Source organism: Vicugna pacos, unplaced genomic scaffold (assembly GCF_048564905.1).
Source record: "Vicugna pacos unplaced genomic scaffold, VicPac4 scaffold_20, whole genome shotgun sequence".
In the NCBI taxonomy this organism is placed as follows: Eukaryota; Metazoa; Chordata; class Mammalia; order Artiodactyla; family Camelidae; genus Vicugna; species Vicugna pacos.
The window spans coordinates 41,840,703-41,866,125 of record NW_027328741.1 but is presented as its reverse complement, the minus strand read 5'-3'; the positions used below and the strand labels follow the sequence as shown (position 1 = coordinate 41,866,125).

Here is a 25,423-nt window from a genome sequence, read left to right as displayed (position 1 = left end):
TAATGGGGCAGATTTGGATGTGGCCTGGGACACTTGCCGTGCTGAGGGTGAGAGGAGTGCTCCCCTGTGTGGGTGTTCCTGCGGAGAGTGGAAACGTCCTCCTGCAGGGGAGGAAGACCCTCTGAGCAGGGGGCCAGAAGCATAGGCAAGACCAGCCTGAACACAGAGGTTTTGGGGAGTCGGAAGTCATACAGTGGCCCGAGCAGCCTTGTTACTGAGAGACTGGAGGAAAAAGATGCTGAAAAGTCAGGCTAGGGTCCGACACTGTGGTGGGTTATGAGTGACAAGAAAGGACTGGTCAGGCAGGCACAAGAGAATTCTGTGGGTGTCCCAGCTGGTGCGTCCTGCCGGAGGGAGGAGCAGAGATATAGACTTTGCCACTTATTAGCTGTGTGACTTTGAGCAATATCACTGAACCTCTTTCTACATATATCTTGATCTGTAAAGAGACAATGTGACAAGCTCGTGTCATCAGAAGGCTTAGTTTAGCTCTGATCCTCTTTGTCCCGTTCTGTCAGTGTTGCCCTGCAAGTTTCTGCAGCGGCTGCTCTTACCCTGAGATGGGAGGGCATAGAGGGACATTGTAGTACACGAGGACAGGAAGGGGTTGCTTTAAAAGCAGACATGTAGCCTCCTGCAGTTGCAGACCTGCAGGCAGTTTGGTTGACAGTAGTGGAGAGGACTTGGGAGGCCTTAGCATCGTCTTAAAACCTGTTTTCCCTTGGAGACCGGATGTGACTTTGCAGATTAAAGTTGAAGATTTGGGCTTCTGTCAAAGCTGTTTTCAGAGATGGGTATATAAGTTACATATGGTATAAAATAAATGTTTTATTTAATGTGTGGGACTTTGCAGCTGTTGGGAACAGCTCTGTTGGCCTGGTCTCCAAGGAGGACAGTAGAGGTCAGCAGAGCGTGCAGGAGGGCAGGCAGACCATCTTACTTCTGCAGGCGGTTCTTCAGAGCAAGGCACTCTGTTGAGTTGACTCTTCTCTAAGTTTGGTCTGAGCAGACAGTAAAGTAATGAGTTCTGGTGGGATTGTATAATGACAGGAAGAAAGGGGAACCCGTAGTTTTTCTGGGCTAGAACACGCTTTTGGTTCCTGATTCAGTGTGTTCCATTACAGAATTGATGAGTTGTGTCTCTTCTAGGACTTGCTTTAAATAAACGCCCAGCCTAAAAGTGAAGAGTTATGTTTTATTTGGAGGGAGGACCCGAGCCGAGATGAAAGCCTCTCAGATCACTCTGAGGGACTTCTCCCAAGAGGTAGGGAAGGAGCTGGTTATATAGGAGCTTTACAACAAACACCAGGTAATTGGGACAATAAAAGTTTTCTTGTTATCTAAAGAAATCCAGGTATCTCAAGTTCAAGAATTAAGTGCTTTTCTATGTATGGGAATAAGGAAACATTTTGGTCATTGAATTCATTTCTTTGACAAGCACCTAGCTACCTAGGGCCAGTTTCCTGTCATTTCTTATTCTGAGTCCGCTCAGAGGGCACCACTGTGAGTGGCTGTGAGGCTGGGCTGCAGGCATGTACTCGCTGGGGGTGGCAATAGCCGCTGATGTCTTGGTTTCAGTATTCTTTGTTTACTGACATGGTTGCATTATTTTCATTCACATTGTAGTATTTTCATTCACAGTGCTCCGACTTGGTCCTAAATTCGACCAATATTTTGAGAGACATTTCATGACCAATTTTGTCCCACGGTGCTAGGATGGCTCATACCTAGTTCAGCTGAAGAAATTTCTGAGCTGCCATTCAAGGTGTTAGGTTTTTTATCAGGATCTGTTGATACTAAAAGTTCTCAGGATCGCCTGTCTTACTAGTTTATTATGATCCAAAAAATGTTTGCCCTTCGTTGCTCATTTCTATACCTAGAATCACACTATTACAATTATTTTATACAGGGTTATAAATTTTATCTAATTCTTCAAGATGTTTAGCCATCATCAATCTTGTAGACCTAGTTACACATTGGGAAATGTAACAGACAACAATTTTATAAAATAGACAGGATATAAGTAATAAAGCTAGTAACATTAATAAAGGCACGAGTAAGAATTTAATAGTCGAGGAGTTACATATTTGGGTTAAAATTTTGCTTGTGTTTCCGATTGAGTTTGAGTGACCTTATGAGAAATTTCTTATTTATGGTCAGGGCCAGAGCAGGTATTAATTGGCCAGGTGAGATCGCCCAACTTGTATGTTCCACAGTTGCCTAAACAGAAATATAATTACCTTTTTAAAATAACATTTCTGAGGGCTATCTAGTTAGAGCCATGGAGTAGGGAAACCCACCAAGGTAACACAGAAGTACTAGACATAGGTAATTTACCATGAACTTAACAATTGGAGTAGTTCATAATCAAAGGTAGGAGAAATTATCAAAGTAATTGGCATACAGTCCTGGTCCGGTGTCTTGGGTCAGCTGTCTAGCTCAGATGTAGTCTTCTTCTCATCCTGACCTGGGTAGCTTTTTCTCCATTTGAGCATTGTTTTAAGGTGAGCAGTGTTCTATAGGCCAGTGCACTGCAGGGGCTGTTTCTGATAGGAAATGAATCCGAAAGTCTGTTTCCTTCAGCTTTGGTGTGTACGGTGTATTTAAGAGTACCTGATAAAGGGTCCTTCTATTCAGGTTGGAGACAGTTCTTTAAGTCATGCCTGTTCCATGATGTATAACCCCCTGGCTGCAGGTCATTGGGCATTGGAACTTTACCCAAGGATAGATTACTGAGCATCAGAAACAAACCTAGAGTATCCTTTTCATAATTCAATTAAACAGAGCAATGTGACATAACAGCAAGGAATGATCTGGAATGTGTCTTATTAAATATAGACCTCAATTAACAAAACTAGAATTTAATATCCACTAAAATATAATCTTTTTTCTCTCTAAAATTACCCTAATATTTCTCAAATACAGCCAAATGAAGACAATTTGTTTACAAGTCTGATTATTTGATCATATAGGCTTTTTTAAATTGGCTGTGTTGGAACTTTTAATAACGAGTCTCAGGGTAGAATGTTAATAAGCTTTTCTAAGGCCAGGAAAGCAACATCAAGGGCTTGTCATGGGTTTCTGCCTTACAGATTTAGGTAAATTCTTTTCTCTTTAAAATCCCTAAAATATTTTGGGATTCCTATATCTGTTAGGAGATGAACTTCCTCGTTTTTCTGATAGAGCCACTGGGGACCTAAGAGATTTTAGTCTCTTGAGGGATCAGATAGAGGGAAAAGATAACACTTCCAAATCAGATTACATAGGTATAATTCATCAAATTGCTGTGAATCATAACTTGCTTAAGGAGAAGTGTTTATTTATGTCTGGGAAACAGGTTAAAAGCCAGTAGTATTTCAGACAAAATCAAAAATTATAACCATACTCACCAGATGTAACTAATTCTTCAAATCAGTTTTCATTAGACCTTTAAAATTTCTTACCCAGTTTAGTTCAGTGCTATAGTTTGAAATTTATTAGAAACCAGTAAATCTCCTTGAAGAGAAAGCACTTTGCAAAATCACCAGAAGGAAACAATTAACTGTCTATAAATGACAAAATATTTAAAAGCATGGTTCAACACCATTACACTAAAATCAATAAATTAACCTGCATACTATAACCAGAAATATGACTGGTAACATTTTAGATATGCCATAATTTTAGGGAGTCCATATAATATGTAGAATATCTATGTTAATAATGTTTTCTCATACAATATAACCTTTGAAGATTTATTATTCATTTGACAATACCATGTATTTAACATGCCAAATGAAATTTACTAATTTTAAATCTCTTTTTGGGATGTTTCAGGGGCACACTGTAGCATCCCAAACTTAACTGGAGATTAAAAGAACTTTAATTAGAACTTGATATTTGGGGAGCTTATTAAAATATTTCAAAAAGCTTGGTCAGATAAACATATAGATCACTGTAAAGTAGTACTTATTCATTAAGAAAGTATGTCAAAGGTAAAGGCAGAACAGATCAGGTAAGTGGTATAATATGCTTTACATTTTGTTACTGAAAGTGAATGAACATTTTAAAAAAATTTTGTCCTCTTAACAGAGAGAAAACCAAATCTAGTCTTGTACCAGCTTAAGTCGAAGATTCATTTACTTTGCCCAAGTTGATTCTAAACTTAGCCAATTCCGACTACGTACAAAACTCTTTCCTAAGGGTTCCTCTTCCACATGCCTTCCACAGCTTTCTATAGTCATATTAGTGTGTCCCTTATTTTCTGTTCTATTCAGAAGTGACCAGCTTCAGGAGAAAGTCACTATTTTTCATTAACAAAATATAATTTCATTCTTATATCTTCCTTTACACATTTATCTTACTTTCCTAGGATACTGAGATCATTCCCTTAATAATAGAGACTACTTCAGGGTGGCACCAACCATGTATTAATATTTCTAAACACCTTTATTTCTCTGTAAGAGGAAGTTAAATCTTAATTAATTCATGTTTCAATCTTATTTTATCCAAAAATAGCATAGCTATTTAATAAAATCCTATCATTTAACTTAAAGTAGCACAAATCTAGAATTTAAAGATACCAAACATTTGGAGATTATCTTAAGCATACATTTTAAAAATATATTTTAAAAATTTACCCTAAGCTCTCATCTCATTTGTATTTAATTTACTTAAAATTTTACCACACCACATTACTATAATATTTTTTGACAAATCTGCACCAGATATAACAGGATCTTATTTGACTTTCATTAAACCTAGATACAGTAAATGTAGTATACTTAATATTGATGACTTTAAAGATGTCTATATTAATTATAACATACTTAAACTAAACAATATCAAATATTATCTTAATATTGAATATTTTCCAGTTCACGTGAAGCTGAAATTCAATTTGGTCAGTTTTTATTTTAAAATACTTAATTTGTAAGCTCTTATTTTTTATGCCAATTAAGCAGAGCTCTTTGACTTTCATTTTTTTTTTTTAGCTGTAGAAATATCTCACATCTATAATGTGTACGCAGGCTTATAAACAGACAAAAGCTGGAGATTTCATAGCTTCACTTTAAAACTTACTTATGAGATAAGTATAATAATAGTTGGAGTAAACTGAATTTGCTTGCTCAAATCACTAAGGCTTACTGTTTATGAAAGAGACATTTAAGATTTCTTGACAAATTCTTAAGGATTCGTCAGAGTTCTGAGTTCTAAAATACCAAAAAATTCTTTGTTCTAAAGTTTTATCTCCTTGAGCTAATTAGGCTCAGTCCTAGGTCACTGTTTGCTGTATTTATATTTCTGATCTGCTAGACAAAGACACACGCTTCCAGTTCCCCAAAGAACTGCTCTGTCAAAGGATTCTTGAGAATCCCAATTTATTTGCGTGGCCACCATATGTACACAATACTTCTACCTTTTGTATGGCAGAGTCCAAGATTTCCTTTAAAAAAAAAGGAAACATATATATACATACATACACAAACATAAAATACCCAGAAAAAGATAAAACGTTTACATTTCAAGGACATAGGAAGAGAAATCCAAGTTCCCCCTAAAGGGGATTTTGTTTTATGAGTTCAGAATTCCAGAAAATGTTTTTAACAGGCCTGGATAGTTACTTTCAGAGTGAGTTTTTATTTTCTAATTCCCAATTAATTTTGTTAGTTTTGTACGTATATAAACCTGGCTGTGGAATTAGTTGGAGGCTCGCAATCTGTGATTACTTTTTCTTTTCTTTCCTTTTCTGTTTTTTTTTTTCTTTTTTTGAAAGTTCTATTCACCATTCTAAGGTCGGGTTCTCAAAATAAAATTGCTAATAAGTTTTCCTGTAGGGACAACTCTATGGCATTAAGTATTTGCCTCTACCACTCCTGCAAGTTTCTCTGTCAGCGGAGAAAGCTGTTACCAGCCAGGAGGAGGTTCCCATTTTTCGAGTTGAAAGGTTCCTCATAAGAACTTTAATTTTATCCCAAAAAATTCAATGGAGGTAATCAAATTGAGGAAAACATTAGACCAGCCTCTTACCTAAGAACTCAGTCCTGAACCCAGTGTGTTTCAACTTGGACCCACTCGGGACTTCTCCACTGGGTGAGTAATTTCCTGGTATGTTTCCACCAGTCCCACCTCAGAGGTTTCCTCAAGGTGGGTGTTTCCCGTTACCTTTCAACCAGGCCCTACCCAGCATGTCTCCACTGGGTGGGTTATTCCCTTCAGTATTTTTCAACTGGAGGGCCAGTTACCTGGATACACCACCAAATAAATCTCAGGATCATCAACCAATATGGGAGATCCTAGAACCATGAGAAACTCACCCAAATTCATCTGGACTCCTCGAGGAGGAGGACGGGCACAAAGGACCACTGCTGCTACCAAGGCTCTGGTTCCTCGGAGAGTTCAGTTGGAGAGAAGTATGCTCTGGGTCCCTTCATGGTGTCCAAAACTGTTGACTGAAATACATGGGCATCCTAAAAGTTAAGAGTTATGTTTTACTTGGCAGGAGGACTCGAGCAAGGATGACAGTCTCCCAGATCGCACTGAGGGACTGCTCTGAAGAGGTTGCGGAGGAGCTACGATATATAGGAGATTTACAACAAAGACCAGGTTGTTGGAACAACAAAAGTTTGCTTGTTATCTAAAGAAAGCCAGGTGTCTCAAGTTCAAGAATTTAGTGCTTCTCTATGTATGGGAGGAAGCAAATATTTGGACTCACTGAATTCATTCTTTAGACAAGCACCTAGCTATCTAGGGCAAGTATCCTGTCCTTTCTTATTCTGAGTCTGCTCAGAGGGTGCTGTTATGAGTGGCTGCAGAGGCTGGGCTGCAGGCCTTTCCTTTCTGGGGTGTGTTGGCAGCCACTGATGTCTTGGTTTCAGCATTCTTTGTTTACTGAAATGGTTGCAGTGTTTTCATTCACATTGTACTATTTTCTTTCACAGACTGATTATAGATAATCTGCAAACTTGGAAAGCAACCGAGATGGAATTACTGCAGGTACATTCTACTTTAATAAGCCGTGTGCAAACATAAACATGGAGGAATCATACAAAAGGATTTGTTGGTGTAGGGAAGGGTTTCTGCACATTACAGGCGAAGGCAAGGCAGAATTCCTCTCCTTTGTATGCAGGGACGTGAGTCCACCATTCTTTTCTGTAGTGGTTTCTGAGAACAATTTATGGTAATTAACCAACATTGACAAACGGTGGAACACAATGCATTTAAGAGCTGGCCAGCTGCAGATTGTTTATTGGAAGGTAGATTTCATAGGCAAGTGGTCAGGTGAATGGGAGAGAGAGAGATCCCAGGCCTGGGCCCAGATTCAGGTTTAAATCGCCATTTCCTCACCATAGAGCCTTGGACTAGAGTGTAACCTCTCTTAACCTGTTGGTGAATCTGTGAAATGGGCATGATAATATTCCTTTGTTCCTGGGATTGTTGTAAGTTGTAAAGAGTATTATAGCACACATGAAGCACTTAACACACTGGCAATTAGCAGTGTTCACTTTGTGCGGCCACCCTGCTTGGCGTGTGTCAGAGCCATAAAGGCAGCATGTGTCTGTTGAGGGCGCACTGGTAGCCCCTTGAAAAGGTTGTGAATTTGGTGATTTCCTTAATCCTTGTAACTCTGTGTGCCATGGGCAATTATTTTCATGGACAGATGAGGAATCTCAGGGTAAAGAAGACTGTGTAATTTGCCCTAACTCAGGCCATAATTTTCGGTGCAGGGGCCTCGGTTCAGCATGGGCCCCTGGGCCTTATACCGCCTTCTTTCAGCACCAGAGCCAGATGTTGGCTCGGCTGTCATCCAGCCCAGAATACCCAGCAGGCAGCAAGACACACCTGGCCCTGTGCTGCTTGAGCAAAAACTCCGGAGGGGAGGCAGTTACAAAAGGTATAATAATAAAAACAGGCGATTGAAAAATGTGATCAGCTCTGAGAAGGAAAGGAACACCTCTCGCGGTGCAGAGATGGGAGCTTTCCCGTGGGGGCTGCTCTGGGGGCGTTCATCTCAGCTAAACAAGCTCTGATGTTGCACCAAGGCAGGAAGGCAGGGCACGTGTGCTCAGGTAGACAGGGCCTCGTTGTTTATACTCATTCCCCATTTAGCGGTAGCTGTCACGAGCACTTTCGTAGTAAACAGATGTCGGCCATAATCATCCCACACTTTGCTTGGTAGTTTTTTCCCCCACTTTTGAGATGAGGTAATTGAAGCTGGGGAGTTTGCTGCATGCCCGTGATTAACTTGGAAATACCCCCACTGGTCTTTCAACTTAGACTGGTGTGGCTGTCATGTCCCAGCCCTGTGAATGGCATCGTGTAGCTTCTCCCAAGTGGCCCAAATGACTGACATTGATTTTCTTAATTCATAGGAAATGGTATGTGACAATAGGGAAAAAGGTAGTAAGAAATTGGAAAAATACAAAAAAAACCTATTCTTCCCCAGCTGGGGAAACGTGCCCTCTGTCACTCACCCCACTCACTGCCTGGCACCTCCTCCCTGCCAACTCCGTGTTCAGAAGCCACTCTGAGCCTTTGAAGAACATTTTGCCTTGTGACACTGTTGACTAAGACCTGTGACCTCTCTGCCCCTGGTTAACTCTCGCTTCAAAGCCATTTAAATTTTATTCAGGCTCCTCCTCGCAGATGTAAGAATAGCCTCTTTAAACTTCTTGATGCAGCTCCTTAATGAAGATCTTGTGAAGGAAACCTAGCCAAAACTTGGGGGGTATGCACATAGTGAGTGTAAGCTCAGCACTTTGTGAAGTTCAGAATCAGATGAGTGGGTGACTCAGGAAAGACTTTTTTAAGGTAGCAAGGGGAAAGTGAAAGGACGCGGGCTATGTGAGACAGAAACATCTCGATCCCAGCCAGCAAGGCACCAGCATTCAGGATGGTGTGTGGAGAGTGCAGAGTTCTCACAAAGAAAGAATTGGTGGGATAGGAGGGAGGACAGTTAGGTTTTTACTGGGGAAGGAAAACGTGGGCTGAACATTTCCTGGTTGAACAAGAGGAATGTGACATGATGTGCTTGTATTTTGGAGAGAAGGGTTTTGTGGGGTTAGGCCTAGGGAGAACGCTCTCTGGCTGGGGATTCAGCACAATAGAGAAACACAGAGAACTGGGTCAACCACAAGCCCCTGCTGGGGGAGGGGCTGCCCGCCAATTGGAGCCTTTGGTGCTGCTTCTGTCCCTTAGCTGGGGCCTAAGAGCTCCCTTCACAACCCTGTCCTGTTGATACAAGAAAAAACGTGGGGCATGAGAAGGGCTGTGTCCCTGCATTTGGTTGAGCCCCTGGGATGTGCCCCGCCGGATGTGGGTCCTTGGCTTCATGCAGGAAAGTATTCAAAAGCAAGCCAATTTTGAGTAAATGTAGATTTATTCAAAGATATATATTGAAAGGCAAGAGAAACACTACGATGTTTTGGGGTTGTATGCTCAGATTAAAAGTAGGTACTGGGATTTCAAAATTGTAGAATAGATAATCAAGATTATACTGTATAGCTCAGGGAAATTTACACAAAACTTTATGGTAACAGAGAAAAGAATGTGACAATGAGTGTTTATATGTGCACTTAAGACTGAAAAATTGTGCTGAACGCTGGAATTTGACACAGCATTGTAAAATGATTATAAATCAATTAAAAATCTTAAAGAAAAAGAATGTGAGGAAGTTTTCAAGGGATGTTTCCAGATATAAAACCGTTTTTGAGCATTTTTATATTTAATATGAAATGCATTTTTATTTGAAAGTTGATCATAGTTGAACTTAATTTTTTCAAATATGGCAGGATTTTTTATTTTTTTCAATTTTTTTCTCTCTCTTTTTTTTTCTAGAGTATGAAATCTGTTAGAACTAGGGTAAAGCGTAAACAAAGCCTTGCTGACTTTAAAGTGTCATCTGTTGACTGTAATTCTTACAAAACGTCTGTATTTTGAAATAAAAATCTTTAATGCTAACTGAAAAATAAAAGTAGGTACACACTCCACAGACATAGTGTGGGACTTCTCCAAAGAGGGAGAGAGAGTGGTGACCGCGAGGTGACACTGTGTTGCTTGTTTTCATGGGCTTGGCAGTTTCATATGCTAATAAGTAGAAGGACCAGCCTTAGGGCAAGGGAATGGAATTACCACGAAGTTGGCCATTTCCCACCCTTTGACCTTTTGTGGTTAGCCTTGGGACTGCCATGGTGCCTGGGGCTTGTTATTCACCATGTTACTATTACAGTGGGTGTATAATGATGCTCAAGATCTGCTAGAAATTAAATCTCTTCATCCTGAGCCTCAAGGCCTATTTGGGATTGAGTGCTTCACCATTTTGATGTTAATTGCTGTGGCCTTCCTTGAATGGCTGTGCTCTGCCCCCTTCCATCCTGTCTCACTGTGATGACACAGAGAGAGCAAAGTCCGGGCCCTGCCTGTGCTCCTGCATTTAACATGGGGAGGGGTGGTGTGGGCTGAGGATGACTCTGAGTGGTGAGAAGGATGTTTCACATTTTCCCACGTGGGACATGGGGACCTGTCAGCAGCCACCACAGATTTATCTCACGGGCATTATCGCTTGTGTCACACATCTTTTTCTATTTTTCTTTTTTTTTATGTATTTAATCGAAATTTAATATCAGATTTTTTCGTAAAGAAATTTCTCTTTTCCTTTTCTTTGGGGCTCTTTTTGAGGGGTAGGCAATTAGGTGTATTTATCTGTTAGTGGAGGCCCTGGGGCTTGACCACAGAACCCCTTGCACGCTAAGCATTCGCTCTACCACTGAGCTCTACCACCCACCCCATCATCTTTTTCTTTTTACTTTAGCTGCCAAGAAACTTACAGCTGAATATCTAGTCCATCTTTAACACTTACCCTGATTTCAAGGCATCTATTTTTATGACTTTACCTTCCCCTGGTTTTATTTAAGTATTGAATATCCATTTTCTCTTCACTCTCACTTTTGTCTTTTTGTTGTTATGGTTGTTAAGCAGTGTTTAAAAAATTGTTTAAATTCTCTTTTAGCAGGAAGCTGAAAGTAAATATATATGTAAGCAAATTTATCATACTTAAATGCTTTTTTACATTCTAAGCTGTTTAGTAGTTGCTTAAAAACCGAATGGAATATTAAATTGATAATATTTTAAAATTATTTTTTAATTTTTTATAAAGGTATAGCTGATTTACAATATGAAATAAGTTTCAGGGTGTTCAATAGATGCACAATTTTTAATATTATGCTCCTTTTATATTTTTTGTAAATTATTGGCTATATTACCTGTGTTGTAAGATACATCCCTGTAGCGTGTTTATGTTATATGTAGCAGTTTGTATAAGAAAGTTAGGTAACGCAGAATCTGGGGCGTGGCTGTGTCTGACCCAGGTTCACGGTCACCCTGCCTGTCAGGGCCCAGGCCCTCACTCCAGTCTGCAGGGCAGCGAGTCGAGGCAGCACTCATTAGCGCTGGTATCAACCTCTGAGTGGCAGTGACAGCAGTGACTGTCTGTGGATGTGCAAAGTGTTGTTCCAGGAGCTTTAAATGCATTTCTGCATTTAATAATTAAAGCCTTCCTGTGAGGAATCGTTTTATGTTTTTAATGAATAATATATTTTATTTTAATTTTGATAGAATTCAAACCTCCGGAAAATTTCTAGGAATAGTACAATAAACACTTAGATGCAGTTTACTTAAAAGGGCACTATTAGCCCTTTTGTGTCTGGCTTATTTTAGCATAAAGTTTCAAGGTTCATCCATTTTGTAACCTGAATCAGTACTTTATTCTTTTGGTTTGATAATATCCTTTTTCTTTTGGTTCATTTTGGTCTATTTAAACATATTTTAATTGAAGTCTAGTCAGTTTATAATGCTGCATCATTTTCTTGTGTGCAACACAACACTTCAGTTGTATAGGAAAATTCCTGTATTCATTTTCATATTTTTTTAAACATGTTACTATAAGATATTAAATATATTTTCCTGTGCTATACAGTATAAATTTGCTGTTTATTCTATACATAGTCCGTATCTGCAAATCTTGAACTTCCAATTTACTCCTTCCTATACCATCTCCCCTCTGGTAACCATAGTTTGGTTTCTATGTCTCTGTGTCTGTTTCTGTTCTGTAGATAAGTTTATCTTTTTGTTTCTTTGGCTTTTTTTTTTTTAGATTCCACATGTGGGCGATCTCATACGGTACTTTTCTTTCTCTTTCTGGCTTACTTCACTTAAAATGTCATTCTCCAGGTCCATTCATGTTGCTACAAATGGCATTAATTTATTATTTTTTTATGGATGAATAGTAGTCTAATGCACAAATATACTACAACCTCTTTATCCAGTTATCTGTCAGTGGACATTTAGGTTATTTTGATGTCTTGCTATTGTAAATAGTGCTGCTCTGAACATTGGGGTGTAGGTGTCTTTTTGAATTAGGGTTCCTTCTGGATATATGCCCAGGAGTGGGATTGCTGGGTCATATGGGAGGTCAGGTTTTTGTCTTTTGAGGAATCTCTATACTGTTTTCCACAATGGCTCCACCAAACTGCATTCTCACCACACTGTAGGATCGTTCCCTATTCTCCACAGCCTTTCCAGCATTTATTGTTTGTGAACTTCTGAATGATGGCTATTCTGACTGGTGAGAGTTGATATTTGATTGCAATTTTGGTTTGCATTTCTCTGATAATGATATTGAGCATTTTTTCATGTGCATATTGGCCATTTGTATGTTTTCAATGGAGAAATGTTTGTTTAGGTCTTCTGCCCATTTTTGGATTTGTTTGTTTTTCTTTCTTATCAAAAGTAAAAGCTGTTTATATATTCTGGAAATTAAGCTCTTGTCAGTTTCATTCAATGTAAATATATTCTTCCATTCCATAGGTGGTCTTTTTGTTTTGCTTACTGTTTCCTTTGCTATTCAAAAGCTTGTAAGTTTAATTAGATCCCACTTATGTAAATTTTCTTTTATTTCTATTCCTTGAGTAGAATTCTCTAGGAGAACATTGCTGAGATGTATGTCAGATGATTTGCCTATGTTTTCTTCTAAGAGTTTTATAGTGTCTTGTCTACATGTTTAAGTCTTTAAGCCATTTTGAATTTATTTTAGTGTATGCTGTGAGGGAGTAGTCTAACTTCATTGATTTACATGCTGCTGTCAAGTTTTCCCTACACCATTTGCTGAAGAGGCTATTTTTATTCTATTGTATGTTCTCACCTCCTTTGTCAAAGATTCAAAAACCAAAAGTTTGTAGGACGATTCTTGGTAATTTTGTTTATCCATTCATTGATGGATGGATATTGTTTGTAACTTTTGGCTACTCTGAAAGATACTATTATGAATATTGATGTACAAGTTTTTGTAAGAATAAGTTTTCATTCTTTTGGCTGTAGAGTTGGCCCTCCTTATGTGTAGTTTCCACTTCATGGATCCAGATGGCTGATTGTAAAGAGAATCAAACATCCTTGGGTTATGTTATCCAGGGTGGGGGGTTCCTTAAACCATCCCCCCGAGGATTCTAAGGGATGACTCAATATGTAGGAGTGGAATTGCTGAGCCAAATAACTCTAATCTTTTGAGAAAACACCAGACTTCTGCAAAGAAGCTGCACCATTGTTCCTTTCCAATGGCCGCATATAAGGTATCTCTTCCTCCTGAATGACACTTGTTATTGTCCATGTTTGATTATAACCATCCTATTGGGTGTAAAATTAGATCGCATTTTGCTATTGATTTAGCTAGTGATGCTGAGCATCTTTTCATATGCTTATTGGACATTTGTGTATCTATTTAAATCCTTGGTAAATTTAAAAATTGGGTCGATTTTCTTTGTATTGTTCAGTTGTAAGCATTTGTTATATATCCTGGATACTAGTCTCTTATTACATATATGCTTTGTAAAATGTTTTTCCTATTCTGCAGATTGTCTTTTCACTTTAGTTTTCTTAAACATTAAAACAATTTCTTTATAGGGGAGGTAATTAGATGTATTGATTTATTTTATTTTTCTTGCTAAGCACGCACTCTATCGCTTGAGATACCTTCTTCCCCTGTAATTTCACTTTTTTGATGATGTCATTTGAAAGAAAAAAGTTTTAATTTTGATGAAGTCCAGTTTATCTGCCTTTATCTTCTGTCACTTCTGCTCTTGGTATTGTATCTAGGAAACCAAAACCTATCCTAGGACCACAAAGATTTATAATGTCCCTTCTTTTAGAAAGTTTATAGGTTTAGTTTTTATATTTCTGTCTGTGATACAATTTGAATTAATTTTTATTTGTTATATACAATATGGGGGTCCAGATTCCAGATTCATTCTTTTGCCTGCAGATACCCAGCTGTCCCAGCAGCATTTGTTGAATAGACTCTTCTTTCAATGGAGTGTTGTTGGCACTCTCGTGGAAACCTTACTGTAAATGTAAGTATTTCCCCTCTGGGTTTTTATTGTGTCTCACTGATTTATTTATCCAAACTTATGCCATCACTATACTGACTTGAGTACTATAGCTTTTTAGTAAACTTTAAAATGAGTCCTCCAAATTTGTTCTACTTTTTCAAGATTGTTTTGGCTGACCCCGGTCCCTTGCACTTCCATATGAATTTTGGTATCAGTTTTTCAATTTTTGCAAAGAAGTCAGCTGGAATTTTGATAGGGATTCCACTGAATATGTAGATCACTTTGGGGAGTCTTAACATTTTTAACAATATTGTCTACCATTCCATGAACATGGGATGTCTTCCGTATATGTAAATCTTTTAAATTTTTTTGGTGATACTTCAAAATATTCAATGTACAAATCTTGTAAATTTTTGTTAAATGTATCTCTCATTTCATTTTTAATGCTGTTGTAAATGGAAAGGCTGAGCTTCTTAAGAGTGGGAGTATATATCAATTTGTTTATTTCTAGGATTCCTACACTGCAAATACCCTAGGTTTAAATTTGCTACATAAATCTATCCACATCGCTTCCCACCCCCATGTTATAAGAATCCAAGACCCAAGTTAGGCTACATGTGGAAGTGAGAAATGAGACCCTTGGGTGGGGTTTTGTGCAGATGATACTTAGAGCTTATTCAGGATGGCTTTATCTTAATTTCTTTTAAACAACCCTTTTGGTGTATTTAGTCAGATACATTAAGAACATGCCCTTTGATATGCAGAGGAGCTAAGACTATCATTTTCAAATAATTTCTAGTGAGAGTGTTGTATTGAAACCCAATTTGCATCAATCTTTGAAGATTTATGTTTCAGGAGCTTTGACTAAACAACACATGCCTTTATTCAATAACGACAACTAAATGCTCAAGCAACATGAAAGAGTTTGAGCAAACTGCCCCCGCCCAGAAGTGCTGGTTGGCTGCAGCTGTAAATGGAGTCAGCGCTTACCTCTCCCAGTACACTTGTGCTGATCTGCTCAAAGGGGTTCATCCAACAGTTTGTCTGTAGTCTATTGGACAAAGCCATAAAGCATTGATTTAAGGTTGCTGGAGTGCAATATATTCTTATTAATATTAAGTAAGCACATATTGAGTGCTTACTGTATGATGGAATTGTCCCTCAGCCTCACATGAATATTATTTCTCTTAAAACCTCACATATTTCCTTGTTATTCTCACTTTACAGATAAGGAGACTGAGAATTACGTCTTCTCTCTTTTGGGGGGAGCTCATTATCAATGACTTGAAGTTGTAAGGAAAAAGATATTGTTTCATCCTGAAAAAATATTTTTTTGAGAGTCAGCATTGAAGAGGGTGACCACTGAAGAAGGTGATCATTGTTCGAGTGAGATGAGCCCCAGGTTGTACGGAGTCAGCATCTCTGTCCTGGACACGGCCAGTGCAGAGCTTCGTAGTGGGTGAGGCGGCGCGGCCGCGCAGGGAACGCGGATGCCGTGCCGTTGGGCTGTGCTCAGGCCAGGTTTGGCTTTCCCTTAAGGACAGTGGACCATCATTGACAGATTTTAAGTAGGGGAGTGGGGTGCTCTTGTAGATCACTTTTGTATTGTAGAATGCTTGGAAACATTTAGAAGGCTCGGCAGGAGGTGATGTGATGAGTCAGAGTAGGGTGGCTGTGAGGTGTAGCAGTGTTCAATTTTTAAGTGGTTTTCAGTCCCAGGTTTGTGGCTGAGTAGCCGTGTCACTTTGGATGACACACTCAAGGAAGTGAAACAATTTAATCAATTAAAGAAGTGACGTACCAACTTCCCAGGACTGCTGTGGAGATCCAGTGATATAACGTGGCAGTGTGGTTCCCAGCAGAGTCAGTGCTGAGTGAGTGCCAGTGAGTACCTGGAAAAACAGGTGTGTGTGGTGGGGCTCGGTGACTGTGGAAATCTGGGCCCTGAAGGATGGGTCCAGTCACATCTGTGAGAGATGGGCCCGTGCTGGGAGAGGCAGGGAGACCTTGCCCCCCGACCAGGAGCCCTGGGCAGGCCTGCTATGGGAGGAGATCTGTGAAGTCAGGTCTTTGTGGAGTTGGAGGTGCCCTTGAGACATCTAAGTGCAATGTCACGAGCTCAAAGAGGAGGTCTGGGCCCGGGCTGTGCACTTTCCTATAATCTCAATCCCTGAGGACGCAGAGGTATTGATCACTGAACGTGAACTCATACTTTACAGGACAAGTGAATAGTAGTATCATCTCTGTCATCAAAGCTCAAGTCTCTTTATTCATCACTCATTTTGCTACTTGGGTAATTACAGGGCGGTTCTTCACTGCCCTCCCCTGGGCTCAGGCTCCACAGTAAAGAGCTGGTGAGCCTCCCTCTTTTCCAAAAGAAGACACATTTAGCTAGTAGCCTTCTATACCTCACCAGACGTAGAATTTTAGTTTGTTGTTTTAATTCTATTTTCTGTTGGCCATCTCCTGACAGGAGAGAAGTTTTACCTCATGGTCATGTTTCAACAAGCTGTTACAGAGAATTGCTGATCTGATCCATAGTGTATGTATTCTATTAACTTTGTAGAGTATTTCTCATTTGTCTGTCTTTGCCCTTTAATTTTGTATGCCACTTCAAGGCTCTATCCTATATGTGGCCTTATTTTTTTTAATTAAAAAAAGTCTGATAGTTAAGAAAACAAAAGCAAAGAAAAAATGCACATGATATCTAAATTTAGAAAATATCTAGTGTGTTTCCTGCCTCGGCAATGGAGGGATATAGAAACTTGTTAAAACCTTCATTACACAAGTTCCTTAAAATATTGATTAAGAAATAAAACCTTCCTTCCTCATCTTTCAAGCTGCATAGCTCATTGTCAAGAAAGTGAGGGGAAATACTCAGAATCCAAGACAAACCAGAAAGGGATTCCGGGAAGTAAGCAAGCCTTAGAAGCGCTGGGGGGGCGTTTGGCTCCTGAGCTGGGTTTCAGTTGCCCTGACAGGAGGGCATGAGGTGAGCCCCAGGCCTCTCACACTGCGAGTTGGATGACTAATCATATGTATGGCCAAGCAGATCCCGAGAAGCATGGTTTACTAAAGGGTGAACTAGGAAAAAAAATATTCCTCAAGGCAAGAAATTAAGAAAAGTCAATTTTGTTGGAAGAGGGGAAAAATAACAAATCGAAAGTAAGGATATAATTTAAAGCTGTTCTGGCATGAGAGTAACCACAAACTCCTGGCAGAAAAACACAGCTACTTCTGGAATGAGAAGATGTGTTTTGAATGGATCAGTGAACAGCCATTCCGAAAAAGGCCTCCAGAGTCTTGTGGCTCAAGATACTGGACCGCAAACACCTCCCTTCCATGGTCTCATTTAAGTAACCAGAAAGGTTTTAAAGGAAATAAGCCATAATCATAGTTCTATTTATTGACATTACTATATGCTAGGAATTCAGAGGTGACTATGAAGTTGTCTCATCTTTTATGGACCTTACTTTCTCTTTGGGGAGACAAACTGACATAGTTGGGTAGCTTGGTGGAGGGAGGTGTTAGTCTGTTGCAATTAGCTAGGAAAGGAGGTTAAGAAATCAGTGAAGAGTGGCTGAACTTTTTACTTGAGGACAGTCTTGTTCAGTTGGCTTTTAATTGCAGGCTCAATGAGCTTTCACTGGAGGGAATAGATCATATGGAGGATGCACTTAGCTCAGGCCTCTTTAGAATGGACAAGTGAACCTGGAGAAAAACAGTCAAATCTGTGCAGACATTGAAATTCACTTGAACATGCTCCATCCCTGAGCGAAAAATAGGACAAATATGTAGCATTTCTTGAGGACAGGGTAGTGGTTTTTAAGGTTCTGTAAGAATGAATCCCAGGGAACAGAGATGGCCAGTTGTCAAACTGTGAATTTGCTCTTTGGACGGTGTACCCACCAAGGGTATTGGATCTTTATAGACTTCCATTTCTCTTTAATACATGTCAGGTGATGAGGTCGTGTGCACAAGCATTTGGCACCTCGTCTAGGTGACTTTGGTTACCTGCCTAGAAGCGCAGGCACAGCTGCAGATGCGTCATATATCTTGCCACCCTTCCCGTTCCCTGGCTCCGTGATCAATGCAGAGTGGTTCCCTGTTGACCTGTCCGTCTCCTCTGTGACATCATAACCCATGAAAAGACCAGAGCGTATTAACTTGGCTTTGTTAAATTCAAAAGTACAGATCTAAAATGGAGTCAGATTTGTTCTTTCCTATTTAAGTAGTGCCATGGAGAAGGCACTTTGGGCAGCTTCTTATAGGGTCCAGGAGGCTTTCCCTCTCAGCCTCTGGGCGCCTCTATTGCAAACCCTTCATAGCTGTCTGGCTTACTGGAAAATCACTCTGACTGTTTTGCCCTGAATATGTGTTCTGTTTATAACTCATCCCTACACCTTGGAAAACAACTCAATAAAAACTCAGTGGGTTTTCCACCAACCATGGGCAGGAGTGAGGGATAGTATGTTATAATATTATTAAAAAAATAATAATAATAGAATACTTAAAACAGTGCTGGGCACATAGGAGAGAGTCAATAAATACTTCCTGGCTTAAATCAAAAGTGATGGCTCATCGATTCCATGGCTGCTGTATTTGCTGTTCTAGTTATTCCTTTGATCCATTACATTTTTTAACTGAAAAACAAATACATGCATATGGTTAAAAAAATTCAAACACAGCACTAAAATACACAAGTGAGAGAAGTTTTCCCTAATTCTCTGTTCTTTCAGCCCTCCCTGGAGATGCCACTGTTTACTATACTTTGTGTGATTTTCCAGATATGCTATGCACATTCCCCCCTATGTATGTAAATTCCCTTAAAGTTTTAGTTATATTTAACTTAAAGTGCTATAAACCCTGAAGTGGCTTCTTCCCCGGTAATAGAAAAGAACAAACCTGTCTCCATATTAGACCTGTTCCTTTGACTTTAATCCTGTTTTCTGCCTCCTAGGCTTCATCTTGCTTGTATAAAAATGTGCCTATAGCCTGAAATATACAGGAGAGCCTATTCTGAAGTCTCTGCCCTTTAAGGATATTTAACACATTTTCATTCATAAAAAGATTAAGAGGTTCAGAATAGAAAATAACGTTTGTTTTCTTGGAGGTTTACAGATTTGCCCAGCCAGGCAGGTAGCTGCAAGAACAAAGGATTCTAACAACAAATAATTCCTACACCAAGAAGTTTGCAACAACCAAGCACGTAGGAAAGGAGCATGAATTCTGACTTGGGTTGATGGTTTTCCAACATTAGTTTGCCATCTAGGTCTACAGAAACTTGCTATTCCATGCTCCAACACCTGGTCTCCCAAATTATTGGCCTGTCCTGCACTGAGGAGAATGAATTTGGACTCGGTAACACTCTTATCTACCTAGCAAGCTGGGCACTGGAACTGAGGGAAGCTCTCCCACACCCAGGGACCTACTGTGACCCCTTGATGTTTCCCCTATGGTGGGGTGTGGTTTACTAAGGAGGGATGGGGACTATGCACCAACAATCAGGCTGTCTGCTCCCTCTGGGGCTCTGATCTTGTACCACCCCGCTCCCCGCCAGCCCAACACCTGGGACAGTGGAGCTAAGGCAGAGATATTGCCTGTCTGTTTCCTAGCGTGTAAAAGGGGAAAATGTACTCTTCCCAAGGTAGATCTGAGCGACAACACCCGCGGGTGCTTGGTTCCCAGAGCAACAGGAAACCCAGTTCCGCGTGGGGGCAACGGGTGTGATCCCCATAGGGGTTCTGCAGAGGCCTCTGGTGAAGGGCTGGACCAGGGAGATAAATTTGGGCTGCGGGCCTTGAAGGGTTAGAGAAGGGTACAGAGGCAGGACTGCTGCCTGTTTCAGGGTGCGACCAGAGGTAAAGATTTATCTCTCCATCTCTGCTACTCCCCTCCCCCCCTCCAGATTACTCCCTTTTCTCTGCACCTCCTGTCCATCTGTCTACCTCCACTTTTCCCCTCCTCCTCCCATCTTCTCCCTCCCTCACTTCCCCAGCTTCTCTCACAGAACCCAGAGGATCGCTGACCCTCCTGCGCATGCGTAGTCAGTGCCAGCTGGACCGCGAATTGGAAGCCCCAACTGCGAGCCGAGGATCGGCCCCAAAGGCATCTCAGCTCTGTTGCCCGGTAGGCCTTTAGCTCCTGCCATGGGCCGGGGCCTCCGGCTGTAGAAGTACAAGGTGGGGGGCTCACCGGAAAGGTTCAGGCGGCTGCGGGAGGGCAGTCGGCATGTCACAGCCCGTGAGGGCGCGAGTCAGCGTGTGTTCAGCTAAATTGCTCGGGCCAGGCCCCTTTGCCCCTCTGCCCCGGCCACAGCTACCCAGGGACAGGTGTGCACATGCCGCCTCTCGCCCCAGCCGGGCTCCCCTCAGTCCGCGACTGGCGTCCCCTTCCCCTCTCCCGCCCGCCAGTCCTCTCCTCCCGGGCTTCCTCTCCTCGGCCGCCGGCCCGTCCCCACCCATGGGCGGGCTGCGTCCCGGACGGGCGGGGTCTGCGGACCCGGACGGGGGCGGGCGGCAGGGGCTGGCCTCCGAGCGGGGCTGCAGCCCGCGTCCCCAACCCCCCTCTTTCCCTGCCCCGCAAACCGGGGCTGCCCTCGTCTCCCTTTCCTGCTCCCTGAGGACCAGCTCAGTGGTGTGGGCACTGCTTCTCAGGCTGAGAGCCTCAGGCTGTAACGCCCAGCTTCTCTTGGTGAAGTTGGCAAAAGGGAGCTTCAGTGCTGAGTGAGCTTCCGTCTCCTCCCTTAGTGTTTCTGCCCCAGGTAATTTTCTTGAACACTTTCAGGTGTTATGATGGCTGTGCTTGTTAATGTCACGTGTTTTTATAGTGAGAGAGAGAGTTCTGTGTTGAAAGCAGGGTTTGGTTCAGTTAAAAATAAGCTGAATGCATGAGTCTGTGACATCCTCCAGGCTTCCCTCTCCCAGGGTGAAACGTGTGACCGTGGATTTTAGAAAGATAGTTACAGTCCCAAGTAAGTCCAGCACAGCTAGTGTGTGTTAACAGAAACAGCACCACCAGAAGCTTTGGACACCTAGGGACATTGCAATCCTAAAGAGCTCCTGGCACTGTTTGGTTTGTTTTGGTTTTTTGTTTTTCTTAAATTGTGTGGCAGACTAGTTGTATAGAGGGGAAAATAATTGTCAAGAAATTTTTTTTTCATATAACAGCTTTTTTGTGATATTGTTCACACACCATGAAGTCCATCCATTTAAATGGTACAATTCAGCAGCTTTTAGCATATTCACAGTGGTGCAACCATTATTATTCCAGAACGTTTTCATCACCTAAGAAATAACAGTGGAAATCAATGACCTATCCACTCCTCCCCAGTGGTGGTTCTAAAGAAGTTTCTTGGCTGTTCCTGACCATAAATTATCTTGTTACATTCCATGAAAAATCTGGTAGGTATTCTAATCAGAATTACATTGAATCTATCAAAACAGGAAGAATTAATGTCTTTATGGCTTAAAATTCTTCTAAGCATGAATAAATCTGGGACCCTATATTTTCATCTGTCCAGAGCCTGGCCCTTGGGAAGTCCTCACTACTTGTTGGGCTTGTGAATGATGAGATTCTATACAACGTTAGTTGCAACTGTTGCCTTTCACAGGAGAGAAAAGTAACCTCAGTGAAGCAAGTGACTCTCTGTTGGTCAGAAAGAGTGACAGCCAGTGCTGGAGTGATCCAGTTGACTTGGTGCTTGCAACCAGAATTCTCCACCACCTACAGCTAAGGGGATTAGAGTTTTCTTTTATTTTTTCTTAATGGCGTTGCTTTTATTTTTACTTATTTTTTAAAATTATTTTTTATTGAAGTGTAGTCAATTTACAATGTTAGTTTCAGGTGTACAACAGAGATTCAGTTATAAACATATTCATATGTATATACATATGTTTTAGATTATTTTTAGTACAACTCATTACAAGAAATTGAATATAGTTCCCTGTGCTATATAGTAGGTCCTTCTCATTTATTTTATATTTATTAATTTGTATCTGTTAATCACCCCTTTCCTGCCTGCTAAACACAGTTTGCTTTCTATGTCCATGAGTGCATTTCTAGCAGCACCGTTTTTCCTAGTAATATATGCTAGTTGGCTATTTTCAGTTTCAGTAATTCCATCTTATCTGTGGGCGCTTTTCTTCTGGTGGGCCTTTATGTGGTTTGCATATGTGGTAATAGAGATCTGTATTTGGGAGAACTCCAGGCCTAGTGTCGTCCCTGGTATGGAGCACCCACTGAGCTGATGCTTGAACTGTGAAAAAAGCATAGTAAATGTTGGAATTTCCACTATGTTTGAGACTTCCAGGTTTCTATAATCTGTTTAGCCCACCTTAATATTGGCTGCACCCATACTGGGTAATTTGGTGGAACTTCATGGTATGGTGGTGTAGAGACAGGGAGTTGTATGCTTCTTCTCTTTCCTTTTTCTAACACTCATTCTCCTTGGCCCCCCGGATCCTCACCCAGAATTGCCCAGGGATGGTTTGGTGCTGCGCTGAGGCAATATCTGTTAATAAGGCACTTTCCTCATATCTTCTGAGCCTCTATTTGCTTCTCTGCACAAAGAGGGCTTAGACTAGATAAGTACTTTTCAGTTTCTTTTTAAGCCATGTTTCCTTTGAGAAACAGAAAATGCAAATCTCTCCTCCCATTGTAACCCTTTAGATTTTGATAAGTCCTCCAAGAGTGACATAGCTGTTTGTGTAAAATGGATGTGATTGTGATTCCAGGTGGCACAGAAAAGACTCTTCAGTGATTTATTGCAAGGAGAGGGCAGGAAAGGGTCAGTATGTCACACTTTCTAGTGTGAGAACTGGAGCAGGGTCTTGGGTTTAAATACGGTGTCTGACGTGGCCTCTCTCTAAACTTGTACAATGTGATAAACCTCTCTCCCTCAGTTTCTTGATGTGTCAAGTTGGGGTGATAATATTTTAATGCTTTTGTGAAACATTATACACATAAGCCATTTGTGTCTTGGTAGAAACAAGACCTGCTAGGGAGTCAAGGATTTCTTTAAAAAAAAAAAAAACTTGTCCATAGCACTCTGTGTGTATTTTGAAGTTTCTGGACAGTGAGAGTTGAGTTTAAAGTCCATTGTGGGACAGGTTGCCCATGGTTCTCTGTGCCTCAGATTGCCCCCTCCTCCCCAGTCCTCTTCCTCTCAGACCAGGATGAATTTCCCTAGTAGATTTACACAGAGGTTTTGTGGAAATGGCTCTTCATTTTATTGTTTCACCAAGGAGGGCTGCCATCATGATCTCTGCGATCAGGTTTTGGTGACCTGAAGGCTATGCAATTGGGGATTTCTATTTAATGAAAAGAAAAAAATTATGAATACAAATTTAGACCTAGGGTAGTTACAGAGTCACTTGGAAGTGGGGACCATTAGCTTTGTTTGCTTCAGGTGCAGTGGCCTCTGGCCACGAGGACCCATCCTCGTGCTCTGAAGTTGGAGGGACTAGTGGGTTCAGTGGGAAATTTAACTGAGTGTATCTCGTATGCTGGGCATTGTCCTATTTTTGCTGTGTGTTCCGTATTTTAGACAGTGAGCTCATTAACCCCAAAAGCATCTTTAAGAAACTAGAGTTTTATTTTAAGATGTAATGTAGATTCCCATGTAGTCATAAGAGATAATATGGAGAGGGCCTATGGACTCTTTGCCCAATTTTCCTAAATGGTTCCGTTCTTGCAAAGTTGGGGTACAATTCATTACTGACTCACTAACACTTTGAGGTTTGTATTATTGCCCTCATTTCTATTCATTATTTTACTGGGGCTTAGAGAAGCACACAGGTCTGCCCTGGTCACCCACATGGTAAATGTAGAGTCAAGTGGAATGTGGGCTTGGGATTTCCAGGAAGTACCATTATGATGGTCTGTGGCAGGGAGCAGCATTCACTTTGCTTGTTTATTCATTCATTCAACAAACACTAATTAAGTAACCTCAGTGGGTCAGATGCTTTCATAGCGTTATCTAATCTTTCAGCAGTACTGATGATCAGGTAATATTTTCTTTTTTAATCTGAGAAAATTAGCTCTTAGTATTTATAGCCCCCCAAAGGATATATAGCTCATAAAGGAGGGATAGTAAATCTGTACAGTCCCCCCTTTTTATGCAGGTGGTACCCTAGGCATTTTACATTTGCAAACTTCCATAATCCAGATATATTCTTGTACGTCAAGAATTTTTTTTTTAATTGAAGTATAGTCAAGTTTACAATGTTTTGTCAATTACAAGGTGTTTTTCAACTTTGAATTAAAAAATGTTTTCTGATTAGGATAATTAGGTTTATTTATTTGTTTCATTTTTTAAAATGAGGTTCTGGGGATTGAACCCAGGACCTCGTACATGCTAAGCACGTGCTCTACCACTGAACTGTACCCTCCTCCCCAGGGCAAGTTTTCTTATCCATTATTCTACAGCTTAGGATTTCAAATAAATTGGAGGTGAAATCCAGATGTTTTGATCCCACTGTGGTTCTTTTGTTTATATTCTGCTGAAGCGGGTTTGGGAAAGCAGTTCCTTTGTTCATTTGTTTATTCAGCAGTTTTGAGCACTGATTTTGCATCAGGGTCTGGCTAGGTGCTTGGAAACAGAAAACAAGGAATGACCCTTCTCTGCAGGGTCAGGAAGCCTAGACCAAAAGCTAGGTAATGTGATCCGAGCTACGTTAGCCATGTGCAGACTCTGAGGACAAACTGTACCCCTGGCTTTGCTTGGACTTCCCTTGCCTTCTGGCTGGTACACACCAGGTTACCGCAACCCAGAGGTGCCTGCATCCCACAGCAAAGTATGAACCTCGATCTCCTCTCCCCTCTCGGCAGGGCCTGCAACATGAGCATCCCTGACTATGTGCAGTGTGCTGAGGACTTCAAGACCCTCCCCGTGGTGGTCCAAGCCGTTGGGATCATCTCAGAGGAGAATTTCTTTTGCATCTATAAGTGAATCCCCTTGGTGAGCCAGATCAGCCTGTTCGGCTCCCAGTTGGCACTCTTTATCCACTACAGGCACCATTATGCGCCCGAGAATGGGTGGAGCGAATTCCAGACCAACCTCAAGC

The 25,423-nt window shown here is 41.0% G+C and overlaps 1 long non-coding RNA gene across 1 annotated transcript; it reads left to right on the top strand.

Moving 5' to 3' along the window:
• The first annotated feature begins 6,935 nt into the window (after positions 1-6,935).
• LOC140694008 (uncharacterized) lies at positions 6,936-25,418 on the top strand. Its single transcript, XR_012069733.1, has 3 exons — positions 6,936-6,975; positions 14,291-14,378; positions 25,188-25,418. It is a non-coding gene; the product is annotated as an uncharacterized lncRNA (long non-coding RNA).
• The last annotated feature ends 5 nt before the right edge of the window (positions 25,419-25,423 follow it).